Below are 17,773 nucleotides of genomic sequence, written 5' to 3'. Positions count from 1 at the left end.
TCTTTTGCTTCCTAGTATTAGGTTTAAATCTACCTGATATGTTCCTTACTAGAAATAACTCTAGCACAAGGCACGAGTCGACAACCAACAGAAGGATGAGTTGATGCTCAAGCTTCACAATTTTGATGGTGATCAAATTCTCAAGTGGATTATGACAGTAAGGAAAATCAGATAAAATCAAATTCATTAAACAGCTAGCAAGAAAGAAATGAATATTTTGAAAGAACTTGCACATATCAAGGCTTTGCTGGAAGGAAGTAGATAGAGATTTACATGATTAAGGATAGTAGAAGACAAACATAATTAAGATGAAGGCTCCTGAAATAAGTGCATGCTTCTAGCTTTGCAACTACTTGTCCAATTTTATCCAAATGCAAAGACTGTTTGAATATAATTATGTAGAAATATAACTGCATTTTTTTTTTTTAGTAAGATTTTGACATGTGTCCTCCCATCTGAAGATTTTTGAAATCCTTCTCTATATAAGGATTTCTAAGATGTGGAGGAGGGGGTTCTAGTTTAGTTACTATGAGACCACTACATGGTTCCAATTTTTTGGATATTTTTTGTTACTTTGATACCGCAAGGATGGTTCTAGTTGAAAGGTTTTCCATGACTGGGATTCCACACTTTTCACCATTTTTCTCTTTTATGAACCACATTAATTTATTTTTAGCAATTACATAATATAGTTGTTTGTTCTATATTTTTTGAGTTCTTGCATATCTTTGATGTATTAGTTTCAAGGAAATGAATACAAAGCTTTATTAAAAGTTTCAATCTGAATCTTGTCTCCTCTTTATGGGTTTCTAATATTCTATAATATATGTACAAGTTGCATATTTTCCAATTGTATCTTTGATTTGAAGTTTTATGCCATTGTGTATTTTGTTCTTGGGTTAAAGACTTGAGTAAATTGCTTGATATGCATTGATAAAATTGCAGGGATCATGAGAGGATTTGATAAGTATAAGTTTTATTTTGAAGATAGATATATGTTTGCAAGGTGAATGGATAGATCTAATATCTGAGTATATGAGTATATCTTAGGTATCCTTGTGTATGTTTTAACTTATTTAATGCCCAATGGATAAATGACTGATCAGTTGAGATTGCATGTTTGGTATTGTTCATACCTGGGTTTTGTTGATAATAAACATCATTAATCAAAGTCTTTTCCATTTTATGTTGAAGAGCTGAAAATATTTACCCTCACTTAGCTTGTCAAGCTCATAGGTCAAGTTATTAGCTATTTCATGTCTACATTTTTTGCATAAGAATAGAAGATTTAGGGGTTTTAGCTACTATATAGATTTAGTTATATGCTTTTGAAACTGGTACCATATAAAAGAATCTAAGGTTCACCCACCTAGGTCTTGGAGAGCCTGAAGTAGAAGGAGTGTAGCCTTATAGTTGGCCCTGGTGTCTGAATAGGTACATTGAACATGGAAATTAGTTGCCCCTATGTGTATGTGATCCTATCACTGGGTTATTAAAAAAATGTTAATTTAGGAGCCAACATAATGCATCATAAAATTCATGAGTTGAAATAGAGGGACTAAGCCCTTCTACAATTCTTGTCAATTTGAAATTTAACAAATTTGCTCCATGAGGAATTATGCATACACCAAAGATGGTGATGTATATGCAATAAGCTCAAGAAGCAATCCTATGATTCATCCAATTTGTCTCTTCAAATTTTCATTTTGGTCTGAGTTTTTATTTAACTGATGGCCTTGCTCATCAATGACATGTTTCAATTTTTATTTTTCTAACTTCCATTATGCTCTTTCCCATAACAATTGTTGATATAAATTCATCGCTATAGATAGGGGTGTAGACAAATTAGGTGGTGGCAAGGGTTCTTGACTAAGAATATCTACCTAGTTAGTTTCTAGGTGAGGAACTTTTATGGTACTTTGTGGCATGGAGGGTTCTCCCTTCCATAGAAAAAGCATTATCACTACATTTTCCTTCTTACTAGACTCAATTATTGCTTTAGCCAGCATCTCTAATCCATCTTGATTGAGCTTTTCTAGCACTTCCTCAATAATTTCTTGTTTGAATTTTGGGTATCTTCAAAAGGAAGATCTTCTAAATTCTCACAAGTGTCTTGTATAATAGGATTTTCTTCAAACTCTTTAGATTCTTCAAACTCTTCAAAATCCTTATCACTATTAACAATTACTAGTTAACACTAAGGTCAACTTCTATTTGTGGGTTCTAGTTGTTGAACTCAGTGTCATTGACTATATTTTGTTGAAATTTTCCCTTTGGAGAGAACTTCTCCACAGACTCAAAGGAATCTAGGTTAAAAATTGTAATAGAAGCCTCAGTAACCTTATTGCCTTTAAAAATCCTTGCACTTCTTCTTATAGGGGGTGTAGATGAGCATGGAGAGTTATTTTGTTTCCTCCTGGTAGAGGTCATTTCTTCCATAGCTACTTTAGGAAGTTTTTCTGAAGTTTACACCAGATGCGAGTGTAAAGTTGCATTGATATTATTATCACTATCATGTTTTTGTTCTAATTTTTCCTCTTTTGGTTCCACAACTTTACCCTTGCCTCCCATAATGGCGGACATGTTCTTTATAGACAATGGGGTTCTAGGGGCACTAGCAGTTTTTTTATTTTTATTTCTCTTCTTGCTAGAAATGGAAGCATCAGCTTTGTATATTCTTTTCCTAGATGGTCTAGAACTAGAGGGAGAAGCTTCAAGAATATTTTATGTCCTTAGAATAACTTTTCAAAATCTAGTGGATATCTATTCCCTACGCCCAACACCCTCACCTCTACGGCTAACTAATCTAGGTTCTACCTCATTCAATTGTAGAAACTCTTCACATGTCCCAATTGATTATTTGTTTAATTCACTTTCCACAATTAATTTTATCAAACAATTATGTGAAATAGACTAGTCTTTTCTTAATGGAACTAAGGAATCTTGCTTTTTCACAATATTAAACAGGAAATTGGAAAGATTTACTGGTCTATTGTCGTGCCAAAGATGAGCCAAGATTTTGAAATGTAGGCCATGCAAATAATTGTAGTGACCTTCATAAGTGAAATAATGGATAATGAATGTAGTTGGCTGCATGAATTCCAAGGGAAAAGATAATTTGGAAGTACCTTGCTTCTTATCTATGTCAAGTAGAGGGTCATCATGCAAAAATAAATTGTTCCCTAGCCAAAAATAAATCAAAATCCTTCACCCATTTTTCACCTACCTGAGGCAACCCAATTACTTCAGCCACAATATCTTCTATAAATTTAATTTTTAGACCTTCGACCTCTCCATCAAACCCCTTAAGACTTAGGTAGTAATCTAACCATCCTTTCCTTCTGAACATTTCACAACTAGACACATTGTCCATCAAAACCTTGTGATCCATCGGCCAATATCTCTAAAGAGCTCCTCCCATTGTTATGAACAATAATTTTTTGTAGAATCTTGGTGTTCATAGAATACAACGATGGTGAATCCACAAAATTCTTAGTTCTATGACACTAGATACTAATACATTAGGGGTCAATTTGCAACGTTAATTTGCGACGGCAAGAAAAGGTAATGTGGTTTTGGCTTTTTTTTTTCAATTTTAGCCCGATGCCATCACAATTGCGACGGCAGCGGGATATAAGAGAAAAAAAAAAGCTAAAAACCCTCATTTGAATGAAATTGTGCAACACAGCTGGGTTCTTCTGAAAGGAAAGGCGCGCGCGCGCGGGAGGTGAACTCGAGGCATTTAGAGGGTCGGGTAGAGATGCACATCGGCAAGGTGTAAGACAAATAAACCCATTATTTTTTAGAGACGCGCATCGGCACAGATGTTCTCCATGTTTTTCAGTGTTTCTATGTCTTAGTCGCTTAATATCATATTTCTTTTGCCTACTCTTTTGCTATTATTTTTTTGTTCAATGTCTGGCTTTCCAAAAGGTTCCAGGGCCCCTTGAAAACATATTTTACCCATAAAATCAAAAACTTTCATTTCCTCGTCCTCTTTATTATGGAAATTGCTAGCCTCAAAGAATGGAGAGGGAATCTCCTTCAATAGGAAGGCCTTTCATTCTTTAGCCTCACATTTTTGTGAACCTATATTAAGAGGCTTCCACAATCATTTTAGTGTGGATCACTTGGCAAAAGGTTACCACAACTCATTCAAAGCAACCTCCTCTAGTGTTCATTATTCTTGCCCACCCTGAATTACTTTTGGACACTCCATTAATATTGAGCTTGTAAAAGCCTAAGGGAGGTGGATCCTAGTTTGTATATTTGCAAAAGGACAAATAATGCTATGGGTAGTAGAAAGGGATGTCATGGTGTTGGCCCTTGGAGAAATGGGATCTAATTATTTTGAGTAATTAGTAGTTACTTTACAGATTTACAGATTCCCAACATCATTGTCTCAGTCAAAGGGAGAAAGAAAATGTCTTTTCCAAAAAATATATGTAAGAAACTTGCAGTTTGAATAAAATTGTTAATTTTTATTTTTATACTCAAAAACCAAAACGTGTCTCATAGCCTTTAAAGAAATATGGAAAATCCATAAACAAGATAACATGGCATTATTAAGATATTATTCAAACTGTACAATGTTACAAACACCTCAACCTAGCACTGACTTGAATAGACAAATTTTGTCACTATTTTTAATATGACAAACTATTTCTCTCTTCCCTTAGTCATGAATATTGTTGATTCTAACACTTCGCACTTCAATATTTCAGTGTGTCATCACCATTCATTATTGCTTTCACGTGCTACTAATTTCAAGCTGTAGAAAAGTGTCATCACATCTTAATATATTGCCATGAACTTCGGTGTGCAAGTTAAAAATTAGACCTATACAGGAAGCCCTCTAATTGCCAACATTTAAGATGTAATCATACAATAATATCCACCGCACAGCTTTGGTTAAAACATGAATCTACATGTCGGTTAAAGTATATATTCTACAAAATTGATATCTAATGAGATATATCAGACCTACGAGATTATACCAATAACGAATTCTGAAAATAATAATTGAGAAATTTTCATTCCAAGAAGACCTACATTATGTAGAAAGCTACATGACATCAGGCATACAGCAGATTTAAACATCAAATACTTATAGAATGGCATACAGCAGATTTAAACATCAAATACTTACAGAATGGCCTCAACCAAGAGACAATCTTCCAACTCAGACCCCAAATGAAATTTTCATTTCAATGTGGGACTGTATGGACTAGGACATGGAGCTACAGCAAGATCGACTAATCAATCAATAATTTCATTAACTACTTCTAGGTACGTGTTAAGCATTTTTTTCTCTATTCATACCAACCATGTTGCCACCTTCCTTTTGGGGTCTGTACTTGGGTCTGCAAGCTGATGTAGTGCAAATATGTTGTAAAAAATTACTTTGAAACATATGTTGGTTGAAAAAGTATAAGGATATAGTTATCCCCAACATGAAGGGAACAAATTCTTACCACTCTTTCATCTTCACTAGCAGTTGATGGATAACCTGCAAGTCGTTCTCTGAAGTAACTAGATAACTGATCTAGAATTGCTCTTTCTGTACATGGACTCACCTGCACTCATATTCTAATTGGTTAAATTGACTTTTCATAATAAAGGCAATATATAACCAGTAAGAATAATGAAACACATAAATTACCAATACAGCGAGGTATGAACAAAGAGGTGGGTGATAACAAAGAGCTCATCAATTTTCACTGTGTTATCTTCTGGCTACAAGTCTACACCATTCTTCACTGTTTTTTATTTATACCTAATACAATTTTATTTTTCAAAATGTTTATCACTGCCACAGTTTTTGACAGTTGGCTTCTTTGTATTAACGCCTATAAGGAGCCATTGGATATTGGAAGATAAAGGTTATAAATCTCAGGTAGTTTGTCTGTGAGATTTCTTTTGGATTTGGTTGTGTTACATGAAATGCTGAAGTAAGATGCACTGTGCTGAAATCCTCACACATTTTCTTGGACTTACGCAAGAACTATGTTGCCCTGCAACTCTTGTTAAATATGTTATCAACTTGACTTTTCTATTAAAGGCTCTCATGCTGAATTGAAATCCAAGTAAAGAAAAAGATATTATACACTATTTTGTTGGTACCCTGTGCAGCACAACAAACTTGTTCTTACTATAAGAAATTTTTCTTTTCTTTTGTTTCATTGCAGATCTTCTGCTTGAACAGAGGTCTCTCCCCATCATTGGACACACTTGATAACATTCAAGCTTTGGATGACATACAAGAAGTGCGTCTATACACATAAGTATAAACTTTTTCTTTTCCCGCAACACATATAACAACAATTTTAAGTGCTTGCAAGGTATATACTTATGAATAAATATTACATCCTGATTTAAATGTATGAAAACAATTTTCATTCCTTTTAAGCTTCATTCATCTCGAGGTGCAATTCACAAACTCAAGAATAGTGGCTTTTGTTCTTCAGGATACCTTTAGGGGAAGAGTATGTGAATGCCCACTCGTGTCTGGAGTCCAGTTTAGAGGAGATGGCTATTCACACTGCTAAGGTTTGTTGAATCTAATTCTGAATAACATTGCTTGCTATTTTTGAATCTAATCTAATGTATATTTTAACTATACTTGTAGCTTATATGTTTTGAAATTTTTTTTAGGCCTTGTAGTTTGTATAATTTCATTGCTGGAGAGCTTCTACAACTAAGCAAGAAGGCCGTTGCATGAGTTATAGCCACGTGCTCGGGTATGAAAATTGTTTTTTTTTTATTCTAATGTATATTTTAACTAGACTTTTATCTTATATGTTTTGAAATTGCTTTTAGTGGCTTAATGTTGTAAGGTCTCTTGAAATAAGACCTTCAGGTGGTTGGTCAAAGTTTTACAAATAATCTTAGGAATAAAGTCAAAGAAAGTATTTTTAAAATATTAAAGTATTTACCTAGGTCTAAGAAGATTTTTGTACTTTTGATAGTTTTTCTTAGTTTGTGAAAGTTGTAGACCGAAGTTTTCGTAGCTCAATTTTTGCTTTCTGCAAAGAACGATCATGTCAGATAATATAAGTGAAGAACAAAACAGGGAGACAATCGCTAGATTGTGGTCTAACTTGAAAAGAAAAGGTGATGGAAAATGTTATTGTCCTTGGAATATTTGTAAGGGCTTAAACCGTAGAAGACTGCTAATCAAAACAATTAAGAGACATTGTAGGGAGAATGGTCACATTGAAGGGGGGCATGACCATCATCCATTGGTAAGTCGTTCATTATATCATTTTAACAATTTATATACATATGAAATCACTTGATGATGAGTTGATGATCATGGTTTATTTATGTTAATCAATTTTGTATAGGTTGATCTTCCCAGGGAAGTACATGATATGAACCACAACAATCCGAAGAATATGGTTTTCAAAGTGGAGGAACATGGAGGTGCAAATATCCAAGTTGAAGATAATGATCCCATGGAAGATGATGATCGTGCGCTAGAAAACACAATTGAAGAGGATGGTATAAATACATTGATCTATGACACATCTAGTCCAAGTGTATCTGATCATGATGATGATGATAGCCTCGATGTACCTCTACTTCAAAAGGCATACGAGCCCCTATACAAAGACTCCCAAACAACTCTTCTCTCTGTTGTATTGTCATTGTTGAACTTGAAGGTTATGAATGGTTTATCCAACATAACAATGTCACGTATGTTAAGGTATGCCATATATGTCTTTATAGTTAACAAAGGGTGAATAATGTACCACTAATATTGTTTATGTTAACAACTTATATTTTTTGTTGTAGATTGATAGGCGAGTTTCTATTACCATCATCAAATATTCTACCTTGCTCATATCGAGAATTAATTGTTGTTATGAAAGATATTGGAATGGAGTATGAAGCAATACATGCTTGTCCCAATGATCATATTATATATTATAAAGAACATGAATTTGCAACACAATGCCCTGTATGTCATATGAGTAGATATCAAACAGATCGACTAATAAAAAAGGTGCCTCAAAAGGTTCTTCGTTACATTCCCATCATTCCATGGATGCAACAATTATTCAAGTGTAGTAGCTTGGCTCAATTTATGGATTATCATGCACGCAATAGAAGTCGAGATGACATTATTCAAATCCCTGTGGATGGTTCGACATTTATGCACATAGAGGAAAAGTGGCAACACTTCAAAGAAGAACCTCGTAATCTTAGGCTTTCATTGGCAGCGGACAGTGTCAATCCATTTGGAGAGATGAGATCTGTTTACTCGGTGTGGCCTATTTTTGTTATGAACAATAACATTCCTCCGTGGATGTCAATAAAGAGGGAGCACATTATGTTGGCAATGATTGTTCCAGGTATCTTATCATTTGATAGTTATTAATTTACATGTACTTACAAATCTTGCAGTAAAATGGTCACAATAATTATGTAAGGTTACTATTCATTCAAGTAGGTAAATATCAAGTAAAAGATATGAATGTATATATTGAGCCTCTTATTGATGAGTTGGTGGAGTTATGGAACGGTGTCACTATGTATGACGTGTCTAGACCAATAGGACAAAGACAATTTCAATTCCATGCAATACTTGCATGGATAATATATGATGCCCCAGGGCTAAAACATTTTTGTGGTATGCTATAGTGAATTCAAGTTGCGCACAATAATTCTAATTATAAAAATCAACATATTTAATAATCCAATTACATCGTTATCTTGTAGGTCTTCAAACAAAGGGAAAATTTGCATGTCCAGTTTGTCGTCCAAAGATGAAATCTCGTCATTCAAAAAGTTTAGGAAAGCAGGTGTTTGATGAGTGTAGACACTTCCTCCATAGGAATCATAAGTATCGAAGTACGGAAAAACCTCTTTTCAATGGGAAAGAAGAGACTACATCAAAGCCATGAAGAATGACACCTCACCTATGGAAGTTGGAATATAATAGAATTAATCATCAAGGTAATGTCATTCCACCTAATGGTTTATGTTTGTAATTTATATATTTCTATTGTGATTTTTGTTGACTAATTGTGTAATTGATGATCGTGAAGGTCGTCAAGGCAATACTGAAAACCTTCCAAAGGGACTAAAAAGCTATCCTAGACAATTTAGTAGGTTGCCCTACTACAAGAACTTACAAATTGTGCATTTGTTTGATACTATGCATATTAGAAAGAATATAACAGAGACATTGTGAAAAATATTGGATGGAAGGCGTGACAAAGGAAAAATTGTCAAAATTTGTAATGACATAAATGAATCCAATCATGCATTGAAAAATTTCATTCATTCAAATAGCAATAGAGATCAGATTAATATAATTGCCCTTCCATGGTTATTAACGGAGCAGCAAAGTGATGCCATAAAAGAAGTCATACGAAAAATTTGATTTCCCACAGGATTTGCTGTGAACATAAACAATCTCATATCAAAAAAAAAGTGAATTTGGGCCAAGGCTCAAAATGCATGATTGGCATACTTTCATCAAGGTAACTTATGTTCTTCTGTATTTACAATATATTCATAAACTACATGTACTGTTCGTTATGTTATGTTAGAAAACAATGAAATGATTGGTTTATAATTACTGCAGTACGTGCTTCCTCTATCTCTCCCAGAGCACTTCAACAATAACATCAAACAAGTGATATACGATCTTGGAAAATATATGAGGTAAGCAGTAATATATGTTCAATTTGTTGTATATATTTATTATATTCGCAATTTGTTTTTCTTGCTATGTAATCTATTGTATATTATTTTGTAAAGTCTCATATCTATATATTTTTTGTGACTTGAATCTCTTAATGTAGGTGGTTTTCATCTAAAGAAATCCATAAAGAAGATATAAACTATTGGAAGAGAAGAATTCCTCATTTACTGTGTGAAATGCAAAAGTGTCTACCTCCAACTTTTTTCAATGCACAGGAACACTACCTCATACACCTAGTTGACGAGATTGAATTGTGTGGACCTGTACACACTAGGTCAATGTGGATGGTTGAGAGGCATTTGAAATCTTTGAAGGCTTTGGTTCAACAAAGAGCACATCCTGAGGGTTCTATGGTAGAGGGATATATGGTATACTAGACTATGGTGTACATTACTAAATATCTTCCTAAGTTTGCATCAAATATCCATGTAGATCGCATTTGGGATCTCGAACCTTTTAAAAAATTAGAAGGGGAGTACTTGATGGGGAAAGGTACATTGAGGAAAGTGAGAGGTAATAAATTATAAGATGTTATTGTAATAAATTATTTCTTAATCTTCAAAATAAATCGGTTGTAAGTTGTCTATTTTTTTTTTTGTACAGGTGCTCGAGAGTGGGATGCACTACATTTGTATATTACAAACAATCTTGATTGGATGACGGTATGGATTGAATGATGTCAACATTCTGGTCGCACATTAACATGGGAAGGTGTATCTTCATTGGTTAAAGAAGCTCATCGTAATGGAGATTCCAATGTTACGCAAAGGGAAATAGATTTAGCAAGTGGTTCAAGAGATTTCCAGGTATGTACAAATTTATTAATCACCCGTATGTTTATCAACTCACGATACAATAATTTTGATATGTTTCACATATTATTGCAGGTTAAACACCACAAGGCTATGTTCTGTAATGGTCAAAAATTTTGCATCAAAGTGTTGGATGACACAAAGAAAACTTGTGATTCAGGAATAACTGCAGTCTTTCAAGTGACTAATATTTCATCTAGAAATGACTTACATCCTCAAGAGTTTGAAAATCAATACTATGGCATTTTGGATGAGATACTTGAGTGTGACTTTAGTTCCTTCAAATTAGTACTCTTCATTGTCAAATGGTACAGGCTACGACTTAATCCAAATGATCCTAATAGAACTGTTATTGAACATGATAATGAACTTACAATGGTTAATAAAAGGTCATTTGAGTCAGTTGGGGATGAGCCTTATGTTCTTCCAAGCCAATGTGAGCAGGTATTTTACTCAGAGGTTCCACATAAACTAGGTTGGTCATTTGTTGTTAGACATGAACCGAGAGGAAGGCCAATAAAGTATAATGCAATGGAAGAAGAAGATACTGAAGAAGTAGAAGATGATGTAGATGGTGATCATGATCGATAGTTATTGGATGATGTTCCTGACACAAATTTTCATGAAGAAGAAGAAGATGATGATGATGATGATGCTGCTACTAATGATGATGATGAAGATGATTTTGATGTTGATGATGATGTTGATGATGACGATGATGATGACGACAACAACGACGACGACGACGATGGCGAGGATGATGATGATGACGATGGTGATGATGATGACGAGGACGATGATGATGATGATGATGATGACAACGAGGATGATGATGATGGAATTTAGAGGTATGTCATCAATCCTTAATCTATTTAATAGTCATTTCTTGATAGAAATATATTTGTCTTATATATATGGTTACATAGTTTATTCATTATCTATTTAAAAGCTACAAGTTTCAACTACAAATAGAATACTGCTAATCTAAATTAACTATTAATCTAAATTAATTAAATAAAACTATTTAAAACACATATTGATGCGTAAATGTATTGAGCCTTATTTTCTTTTAGGTCAAAAGCATTTGTAAGTGTTTAGTTTAGAAAAGGGAATTCATTAAATATCTATAAAAGGGAGTTGTACCTAGAATATCATAGGGAAAACATTATATAAGTGCTTACCTAATTTTTTGGTTAATAATTCTACCTCCGTAGGTGATGCAGAGACCCTAGGTGGTCTTGCAAACGTTCATAACATGAGGGACTTCCATAGTGTTCTCACAACACCAACCAAGCATCTTCATAAGATCCCTCTCCTTGATCCAAGCCAACTCCACAACCTATCAGAGTGCACACCAAATCCTTATGCCACCTTAGGTTCTACATCTTTGGAATAATCCCATGAATGTCCCTCAATCCATCCAATAGATTCATCCAAGCAATCTAATCAACAAACTATCAAATGCTCACAATGCCTCAATAGACGCCAAACTTGACTTCACCTTAACTAGGTGTTTCCTCCACCTCCACACACATCAAACAACTTCAAATAGAATGTCCCCAAGGTGACTAAGCCCTCAACTCATTAGCTGAGACAAAAACCCAGTTTTAGCCCTTCACTAGGCCTACTTCCCTAGTAGGCTTATAATGTGAGCCTAATTTAAGTGTTTTATTGTGTACCTTTTAATGTTTTTAAATTTTATGTGATGCTAATGATGGATTTGATTATTATTATGATGTGATTATGTTCACGATAATTAAATTACATTTGCAGGAAACTGAACCCCTTTCAGGAGCATCCTGCACAATCTCATGGATCGACAGGTATAAGTCAATACTCCTTATAGATAGTCTATTTAATACACTTATCAATAGTTAGATTGATGTCTTCTAAGATCTCTCCCATTTGCAGGTACCAGTGAATAGGTATTTGTCAGAAGTTTCTTCCTTGAGTGAGGGAAATATAGGAATAGAAGAGGAAAGTGAGACATGCAGTTTATCTAGAATAGGGAGATTAACTAGAGGTCAAAGGACTAGAAGGAAATTCAATAAATGCATGAAATTTTTCCTTTCTCAAGGGTGGTCATGTTCTTATGATGATGAGATGGAAGGCGACATCGAGGTGCCCTTGAGGTAACAACATCTACAGAAACATTGGGTACCCAAGGAACTTCCTCCAATAAACATTGATTTTTGTGTTAACGAGAGGATATATCGTATAGCACCATCATCACTACATGGTTTGGGCCTATTTTCTATGGACGGCATAAAGGTGTCTTACAACAAAGTTTCTAAATTGATGGATTATGATGGACCATGTTACGATTACAAAAGTTGGATGCATATTGTTAAATATAAAAAAAGTATGTGTAGGTATGCCCTCTCAGCAAATTGTATACAACAGCAAGACAATAATCAAAGTAAAAGTGTGGCTATATACATTGATGGAAGGCCAAAAGCAATAAGGAATATTGCAGGTTTTATAAATAGTACATGACCTGGGTCAACTATAAAGCAACTAAATTACATATTTGAGGCACGCGAGGGAAATCGTGTATTCATTTGTGCAATAAAATTAATACGTGTAGGGGAAGAGCTTCTTATTGATTACAATTTGAACTGCATAGATACAAACGAGGCTACTATCATGGGGGTGTTACATACTATTAAACCAACTTCTAATCAATGACTCCAACATACCATTTAGTCAATAAATTTTTCGCTAACATTTTTATACTTGATCTTTGACACAGGGGCACAATATGGAGCAACCGCTCGGAGGGGATGCTGGTGATGTTCCCGACTCATCTACACACGAGCAGATAAAACTCATTGTAATTGTGAAAACTAGATAGAAGCAAAATGTTATTTTTTTAATGTTGTTTTCTTCATTGTTTTGGAGTAATTTTGATAATACTAATACTATTGTTGTCACAGAGGGCCAGTGGTCGGAGGGAGGAAAAGGAACTTGCAGTCCCTAATCAGCAGCCCCCGCCTAAGGAGGACCCTTTTTATATTGATTTAGCAGACACCGATGACCCGATCGGTTCGACTTAAAAGTTGCTAAAGAAAATTGGCAGAGAAATTTTACGTTTGGCAACCATAAAGCCTACTACTCAGGAAATAAGAGAAAGGGGAGCTGAATTGATGCACACCTCTGAAACCTTAAAAGTAAGTATTAATGAAATTTTTAATTATAGCAAGAGTTCAATAATGGTTTTTATGTTATGCTCTTTTATGGCATTAATTAAAATATGGATGCGTTGTCTTTACAGAGTTTTTTACGTGATTTTGAGCTCCGTTCCCATGATGAGGGTGTTGCATGTGGTTCAGGTAGATCGCATGTTCCATTCCCCACTTCTGTTTTCCACTGAACATATATAGGAATGATCATAATCATTGATAATACATGCTCGAACAATCATTTTTTTAATGCTCTAACAATCTTGTCCATGCTAGTCTATGCGTTCTATATTTATGCATGCTCTAACAATTTTATTCTTCAACTTCACATCAATTGAATCCTATGAAGACACCGCCTCCATCCAGGACAACCACAAATCTCTTTTCGACTGCTGAGTCAGTAACACACAGCTTACAAGCATCAACTGTTGCACCATCTGCTGGTACACAAATCCCTCTTTTTCTCTCTTATGACAGCAACAAACAGTTTTTTTTTACAACTTTTTAACATCAATTATCATTTTTTCTTTTATACTTCATGACAAAGACTTATGAAACTTATGAAACTTTTTGTAATAGGAGTTGCAGCATCATTTCCTAGATGTTCCTATGTTCCTAGTACGAGAACGATGAAGGATGTCACATTGATCATCAGCGACGATGAAGGCATTCCATTAAAAGTAGCCAAAGTTCCAGGTACTTTAAAGTTATTATTATTCTATAGTGATATAATAGTAATTTAGTTTTTGATCACTCTTCATCGACTAATGATCCCATGATTGTTTTGTAGGGAATGATCTTTTTTGGAGAAAACTTGGTGATGAGTATTTGTGAATATTCGAGCCCACCATGCGTACCTGGTGGAACATCATATCCTAACTAAAACCCCAAACCACTATTTTGATTTCATATCATTGCTATAATAGTTTTCCTTTTCATCCATTTCTTGAACTATATATATTAAAGGTAGCTTCACTTCATTTATGAGTCTAACATATTTTTTTTTACTTAAAAGGTGGAATAACCAATGCAAACCATTGAAGGATGATCTTATAGAGAGCATGACCCAACTCTTTGGACCTCGTGCATTCGAGAGAAACAAGCTCCTTGAAAAAGTTGGTTTATGTTTGAAGTATATTAGGGACCAGTACAGAAAAAATTTATGGGATAACCCCAGGTACGAGCGTCCGCCCTATGTTCCTAAGGCTGAGTGGCAGGCTCTAATTTTGGATGGAAAGTATAAATCTGACAAGAAAAATAATATTACACCAGTGGAGAGTACAGCAAGGTATGTGATACTATTGAGAATCTAATTATATACTAATTAACCTCTATATTTATACTATCTAACATATTTCAAACTTTTCATAGATTGCCTGACACATCAAAGGCAACAAAGGCAAGACTAGAAAAGCACGGGACACACAAGCTCGGTTCTAGTGGTTTTTTGAAACTTCAAGCAAGAGTTGTAAGTATTAGTAAATGAAAAATTGTATCAAATTTTTTATATAATGTGATGGGAAATGCTAGGACTCCCTTTTTAGCTCATTAATTATAAATAGGTCAATAGAATATAATAACAATAGTGGATTTTTATATTCAATATAAACAATTCAACAATTGAAGTCAGACTCTACAATCTAGATTAGTGAAGATTCCTTCATTTACTAATATGACATTATTTACAGCTGCAAGAGCAACAAAGTGACCAATATAACCAGTGGCTCCAATCACTAATATTTTACTTTTCTCTTCGTTCACAAAATCCTCATATGAAGAAATCTCACAAATGGAGGCCATGGTTGAGACTGAATTTTCCTCCAATAGTTGAGAATAAAGGCAGTGATTGAAAGAATGAGGGAATGCAGCAGCACTTGTAGCCATTTTTATTTCCAAAGAGCTGAACTAACTCTTACCCAATTTAAGAATTTGGAGAAAATATGTTGGTACAAGCAAAGCATACAAACATGCAACATTTATATAGTAGATTGCTCCATCAAAACTGCTCGATTTTTCTCCTATTATATTGTGATGGATATAGATGATTTGTTGTTGATATTTTAACTACCCTCCATTGGTTGATGAAAAAATGCAAGTAAAATTCACCATACCACACAAAAATGTAGGGCTCAGAGTTCAAGAGATGCCTCATAGAAGAGGATAAGAGAATTGGCTTCCAACAAGGCTATAGAGCCGTGGCTGAATGGCTACGAGCTGAAATCAGTGTGGAAGGTTCTAATAATGATGCATCTAAGCCACAGGTAAATAAGCTAAATGAAATTTATTTCAAATTGAATACTTTACCAATTAGTCTATTTGATGTTAAGTTCCAATATAAAGTGAGTATATTTGTTTTAAGCAAGCAATGATAACAATGCGTAGAATGTTGGAATACAGCCCGACAATCCTTCTACACAATCTGTGGATGCCGAAGCTTTGCATGATGTGCATCCTAGTGGTGGAGGTATAAATTTGCTATTAAAATTTTAATATGTAATTGCAATTGGTGTTTTGATTAAAGTAACATTTTGTATAGAAGCTGTAGAGGATCGAGGGGTCGATGTTCATGACAAAGTTGACGTTGAGTCCAGACAAAATGATGTGGTAAGATCAGGTAAAGAGCACCACATTTATGTTATTTAAAATAATTAAATACTTGTAACAATTATAATAAATTATTTTTAATTTAACTCTTTTATTTTTTATTGCAGAGGACCCCCCTTTGCAACAGCATAGGAATTTGAGATCATCAAGAATAGAGAACAAAACAATTGATGAGGGGGGAATTGATGATGCTCCTCTTAGAGCTTACATAGAAAAAAGAAATACAAAGAAAAAAAAGAAATGATTGTCATCTACATACCTTAATTGATAATGAATGAATTTTATGTCTCAATGAATTTAATTATGTGCTAATGAATGTTCATGAATTATGTGTTAATGCAGAATATTGATGAATGTTGCATGTTAACGAATCTAATGTGTTAATGAATTTTATCATGTGATATTGATTGAATGTTACATTTTATTAATGGTTGAAAGAATGAATGAATGTTAGATGTTAACAGGGAATGTAGAGTGATGTTAGGGGGAGGGGGGTGGGGCCAAATGAGCTTCCACCTTCACGTGGTTGGCCCTGTTTAGTAGAGAATATTAAACTATTCTCGAAACAAAGTGAAGCTCAATAAGATACTAACAATAGGTAGAAACAAGAAGCAATAACAAGCTCCTTCTAGAACATAACTCTTACCAATTATTGCTATCTTCCCCACACTAGGAATCTCCATCATATTCTCATATGCCTGCAAAAATATTCTTTTTTGTCTTCATCAGCATCCTTTCTCTTTACCTCTGCTACAACTTTTTGAACCTTTTTGGTGTTAGGTTCTCCTTACTCTTCAACACTTGATTGCTGCTCATTTGTTATTTGTCCTTCAAATGGACAACTTGTCTTCATATCATCCTTTTCTAGGTTGTTTTCCTCAACCTCATTCTCATTAGCTGTTTGCTTCAAAGCATCATCCTTTTTTTATCAAAACATCTTCCATTGCTTCACCATGTTCCTCGTTTCTTAGGAACATTTCCCTCTCAAAGATGCCAATGCTCGCTGACACCTTTGAAGTTGTCTTGTGCTCCTCCAATGGTGTTAATACCATCTTCTCTCCATTATTTGTGAAAGTGTAGGTGTTCTTTCTGACATCATGTAGGGATCTCTTCTCAACCTGCCAAGCTTTTCCTAAAATTATATGACAACCACTCAAAGATACAATGTCACACAGCACAACATCATTATACGATCCAATGGTGAAGGGAACATAAGCTTGCTCCTTCACATCAACACAAAATCCAACATCCAATCCTTGTGCTTTGTAAGGCCTAACATGTGTTATTCTTGGTAGATTCAATTTGTTAACCATCTCAAATGAAACAAGATTTGTAAATGAACCACTTGAAACAATAACCTTTTAAACTTTCACAGATTGGAACATGAGATTGGATGGCTTGAAGCTGGGAAGCCTTTCTATCCAACAATGTTTGATCCTGTACTTCAGATTTTTAGTCAT

The sequence above is a fragment of the Cupressus sempervirens genome, chromosome 4 (genome assembly GCF_028749045.1).
Source record: "Cupressus sempervirens isolate cs-2001-9-10 chromosome 4, ASM2874904v1, whole genome shotgun sequence".
Lineage (NCBI taxonomy): Eukaryota > Viridiplantae > Streptophyta > Pinopsida > Cupressales > Cupressaceae > Cupressus > Cupressus sempervirens.
Note: the sequence above shows the minus strand (reverse complement) of the source record.